The following is a 5,631-nucleotide window of genomic DNA, read 5'->3' on the forward strand; positions in this document are numbered from 1 at the left end:
TTTCCCTTTCTCTTTTCACGTTTTTTTTTTTTTTTCTTTTAGAGATAAAGGGAACACCTTTAGATATAGAGTCTTAGAGAGCACGAATTTACCAGTTAATATCGGTTTTGTAAAGCTTCATGATGTTTCTGATACTCTTCCTTCCCAATTCCATTCAGTCTCCTTTGTGAGTGACTGAAAACTGCGTCACTCCTCTTCTCTCCGACGTTTTTGCACATATCTGCTGATATAGACTAAAGAGAGAATGCATGAGGATTGAAAACAAAGGTTTTGGGTTTAGGGTATGGTACCAGATAAAGATAAACTGGTCATCTAGGACGACAAAGAGTGGTAAAAGTGATGGTAAAAGACGTCCTAGATGTGTATGTCGATGCCTGCCTAAAATCAATGATGAGAAAATTAGATATCAATATTAAGTCCAAATAAAATGAGCTAGTATATCCTGTCAGAAAGAATCTCCATGAATAGAAGTCCTCTGGTGGGAGTTCATAGTGCAAGTGCTCTAGCTACCGCCTAGTCTAGTGCTAACCACAAATGAGCTATCATGCATAGTGTAGATATGTGCAGGTCTAAATCATCATAGTTTTGCGTCAAACATTCCTGAAAAATACTTAATGTCGAATAGGTTACATACTAAAATTTAAAAAGTACTTGAAATTAAAAAGCAAAAGCAGGAGAATAATTAGTACGGATAGACATCCTCCCCCAGACTTAAATCACACTGTCCCCAGTGTGAAAAAGTTGGTGAGAAGATGGTGAATATAAGCGAAATAAAATAAAATAAGATAAAAGAAAAGAAAATGATGATAGAACCGTGATGGTAGTGAAGTGCTGATCAATCACTCATCCTCCGAAGTGTCGTCTGTGAACTGGTGCTGCTCCTGTAGGAAGGTGACAACGCGCTCAAAGCGTCGTCCCTGTCTCTCAACTCTGCGCTCCAGATCGGAATGAGTGTGAGATGATGTAGATGATGAGGTGTGGCCGGTCGGAATGGATGACTGAAAATGAGCACGGGCTGCAGCTGCATCACGCCTCCCCTTGGCCACTATGTACTGGCCAATGGTGAATGGTAGACGAGGTACGGATGGCAGAAAATCATCGGATTCCGGAGTCCATCGAGGGCGTCCTCCGTTGCTCAATCTCGGGATAGATGATGAAGGTAAGCAGACTCGGTGCTCCTCAGTGCCAGTGCAATACTTGTAACCAAACCTGTCTGGATCGAAAGCGGCACGAGAGATAGTGTGATCGCGAGAGAGATAAAGTAGATCATACCAGACATCAGGAAGTGGATCATCAGATGAGAAATCAAATCCTACAGCCTGTAGTATCGCTGAAATAGCACTCCCGAAAGCTGGAGTAGCGTCATCGCAACCATGTAAATCATGCTTCACCTTTACCATATACTGCGCTATGATCCAGGCAAAGCAAGCAAGTCGTGGATCTTCCATAAACGGAATCTGAACTGTAATGAGCTCAGTCTTCAGAACACTTCCCATGTTGGCTCTAGAGAAAATCGTGTGTGCTAAGAGTTTGTGCACAACTCTCACTGCTGGGTGGCTAAGAAGGGCTGACTTAGATCTCCCACTATCATAGGCTCCATGACCCATCTCTCTCCACAGGTTAAGATCAGGTTCATCTTCAAGATAAATGCCATCAGTGTATGGAAGCTTAAGAGCTTCACAAACCTCGGAAATGGTGAGAGAATAAGGCTGTCCGCGGATAGAGAATGACAAGATGCCATCTGATGCTCTGGGGTTCCTCCTCCTCGTGTGGTGGAGTGTAACGGTCGCTAAAAGCTCACGGACTAGCTCAGGATAAGTCGGAAGGTTCAGCTCCAAGTAGGGTCTCAGCTTAAGTGCATCGATGTACCAGATCACATCCTCTCTGATTCCAAGCATCTCGAGTGTATGATAATCAATGCAAGGCGTGGGTTTGATGTTCAGCTTCTTGAAACGCCTTGCATAGTCCACTCTCGGGTTTGTCTCCCTCCCAATGTATCGAATCTGTGGTGGTTCAGGAGGTGCTCGTTTTTCCCTCGAGTGCTGGAGCAATCTCATCACATAGCTTCTTCTTCTCGGTCTGGCTTGGTTCAGCATGTACTCTCCCAGAGTAGCATCGTCGGGAATATCATCGGAGCTACCACCAGTTCGACGGCTCCTTCGGGATCTGGTTTCGTCCATTTTCTGCAAAATGAAATGATTCTTGGAAAAAGAGTGAATTTTGGATGCTAATTTTAACACATTAAGATCTGTTATACTAATACTAGTATAAAGAGATTAATTAAAATTATGAGCAAACAAAATTGATATTAAATCAGAGAAATAAAGTAGTTCATGACTAAATTTGGATTTTTGATGTCCTCAACATAGAAATCTTCTAAAAATCGGTTTTTATGAGCAATTTCCATGTGAATTCTAAAGATTACCCAATACTAATCACTAATCACACAAGACTAAATCAAATTCATCAATTTTGCTGTTCCAAATTCGATTTTTATGAACCATGTAGAATCCAAATTTCAAAAATCTCAATTCCTCTTAAGCTAGGTTCTAAAATCGATTTTTAGATAACCTAAATGGATAATCTATCATTCTTAAGCTATTTCCACCATCAATAGATCAAGATTTTGGGTTTTTAAAGAAAACCCCAAGTTCAAAATCGAGTAAGAATGGTGAGTTTGAGGTTCATACCTTGCTAGAAAGAGAGAATTGATGGCAGAATTGAAATTAGCTTCGAAAAAGAGTGAGGTTTGAGCCAAAAATCTCTTAAAAAGCTTAAGAATTGAAAAATGTGTTCTTTCTCCTAAATATCTAAGTCTTTTTGGAAGAGAAGAGAAGAAAGAGTTTTGATCCAAAAAGTTTGTTTCTTTTCTTTAAAAAGCGTGTTTGAAGCAAAAACGGAAAATTTCTGGAAATTTTTAAGTTTACGGGAACTTACCTTTTCTTGTTTACACATTAGGGAAGTTTAAAAATTACGGAGGATCTTTTCGGGTTTTACCGGGAACATTTCGAGAAACATCGGGAATCACCGAAAAACGTCACAAATCCGCGACACCACCTCAATGACCAACGGCCGTGGTCAAGAGACGCGCGACCGCGGTGGATGAGGGCTCGGCCGCGGTCACATTCACGGTGCCGCGGTCGATGCACCTTTTGCCGCGGTCCCGTCAGTTGCGACCGCGGGTCTTCCTCCTGCGGGCTATTGTCCAATCTTCTCGTCTTTGCCGGGCCGAGCAGCTAAAGACCTACCTTTTTCTTCTTGGTTTTTCTAATTTTCTGATTTTTTTTTTGTGTTTTTGTTTTATAGAATACCTAAAAGTTAAAAAGAAAAAGAAAGCATAAATTCTAAAAAGAAAAAGAAAACTAAAAGAAAGAGTACCTAAATGGGTTGCCTCCCATTAAGCGCTTTTGTTTTAAGTCGTTTAGCTCGACGTAAGCATGAGGAATCAGGCTGATTTGAATGGCACTTCACTTGATGTGCCTTTATCACTTCCGGTTGGTGGAGGTTTTACTTCTTCTCCTTGAAGAGAAGTCTTCTTACCTTTAATCTTCTTTCGGACTTTAATGTTGTTCAGAACCCTTTTTGTGTTTTCGATCAGCTCCTGGATTTGGTCCTCACTAGTTTCTGTTGCATCTGGTGGAATGATGATCTTGATCTTTGCAAAAGCTTTCGGCTTCTCCTTTTCTTTCTCTTTTGGCCTGTTTCTTTTGCTTGGAAATTCATCTAAGATAGTAGGATAGTACCTTTTTCTGTCCAATTGAGGAAAACAGCATGCCGGTTTGCGTGATCGATAATTGCTCCTACTGTAGCTAGGAATGGTCTCCCGAAAATGAGTGGCCTCTCCTTGTCTTTATCCATCTCCAGGACTTGGAAATCTGCTGGAACAATCTTATCTCCCACTAGAACTTGTAGATCATGAATAGCCCCTTCAGTATCTTTTTGAGATGAATCTCCAAAGATAACCTTAACCGTCGATGTCCTTAAGGTTTTTATGCCCAATTTTTTGGCAAATGTCTTAGACATGATGTTGACATTGACTCCGGAATCGCACAAGCAGTCTGTAAACTTGATTCCTGAAATGAAACACTGGAAAACAAAACGTCCCGGATCATCGGCTTTGGTAAGCCTTTGAAACGGTGATCGTTCAGGTACCTCAAATGGTGGCTGCTTGGGATCGATATCCTTGTACAGTGGTACAAAGATTGGGGTTTCTTCTTTCTTTCCATCGGTTCCAGACTCTTCTTTGGGCAATGTGGTTATGGCGTTGCAAAACTTCTTAGGGTTATCTTCAACTCTTCCTGGAAGAACTCCACTTTGCCTCTTCATAGAGTCGGCTGTTTGGGCGACTTGCACATCTAACCTTTTTACGTGCGAAGATAAAGATTCAAACTTACCATTCAGATCATTGTACATGCAGTCCACTTTCACGTTTACGTCTTTAGATGCTTTTTCGTTCATCATAACAAGCTGTTGGATTGACTGTTCAAGTCTACCGATTTGGGAAGCTAGCTGGTTCGTCGTGACTCCCTGCTGTTGTACAAATTGATTATTAAAACCCGTACCTTGGTAGTTATATGGCTGTCGCGGTTGATATGGTACTATTCCTCCAAAATTTCCGCCTTGAAACTTGTTTTGGAAGGATTTTTGCTGAGGTGGGTAGTACTGGTCTTGAGGATTCTCCACATTTGGATTGCGGTAAGAGAGATTGTTGTAATTTGTATTCCGGAAGTTGTTGTTGAAGTTGTTGTTGGAGCGATTTTGGTATGGCACCAGTGCTCCTACGTAGTTCACATCTTCTTCTTGAAATGCTTGATTAATGTGATCGATATCACTAGGTCCTTCATCTTCTGCGCCATTGTTGGTCTCACAAGCATGGATCGGGCGATTGTTGCTATTCAGAAGCTGGCTCACCATGTTCTTCAACTCGGTTATCTCCTTGTTGTCTTCTCCGGCTTGCTTCATCGATCGATCATATTCAGGACAATCATTGCTATTGGCTTGAACCAAATTTTCGATGAGAGCTCTTCCTTGGGTTATCGTCTTTTGCCCAAAATCTCCATTGCTAGCTGTATCAAGTGAAAGTTTGTATTTTGGTTGCAAACCTCGGTAAAATGTGCTCAGCAGACTTGATCCATGTAATCCATGATGAGGGCAATCACGTTCATACTCCTTAAAGCGTTCCCAAGCTTCATAGAAAGATTCAGTTGACCCTTGTTGAAAGGTTGAGATCTTTGTTCTCAAATTGTTCGACCTTGACTTAGTGTAGAAGTGGTTCAGGAAAACAGTTCTACATTCTTCCCAATTAGTAATCGATCCTGCAGGCAAAGACTTCAACTAACGGTGAGCTTTATCTGCTAATGAAAAAGGGAACAACTTGCACTTTAAATAGTCAGGTGGAATTTGGTTTGTTCTCATCATGCTGCAAATTTCTTCAAAAAGCTCGATGTGGTCCATTGGGTGCTCAGAAGGAACTCCATGGAACTGGTTTTGCTTCACCAATGAGATGATTTGAGGCTTGACTTCAAACTCATTTCGGTTTGGAAATGGTACTTGAATCGCAGATCGATTCCGAAAATTTTGAGTAGGTGCATCAAAATCAGCTATGCGATGGTTCCTGGCTTGTCTTCGGTG

General features: G+C 41.4%; 1 non-coding gene across 1 annotated transcript; it reads left to right on the forward strand.

The window, feature by feature from the left end:
* The first annotated feature begins 5,137 nt into the window (after positions 1–5,137).
* Positions 5,138–5,244, forward strand: LOC112088662. The gene has a single exon (XR_002900607.1). It is a non-coding gene; the product is annotated as a small nucleolar RNA R71 (small nucleolar RNA).
* The last annotated feature ends 387 nt before the right edge of the window (positions 5,245–5,631 follow it).

This window comes from Eutrema salsugineum, unplaced genomic scaffold (assembly GCF_000478725.1).
Source record: "Eutrema salsugineum unplaced genomic scaffold, Eutsalg1_0 scaffold_14, whole genome shotgun sequence".
Classification (NCBI taxonomy): Eukaryota; Viridiplantae; Streptophyta; class Magnoliopsida; order Brassicales; family Brassicaceae; genus Eutrema; species Eutrema salsugineum.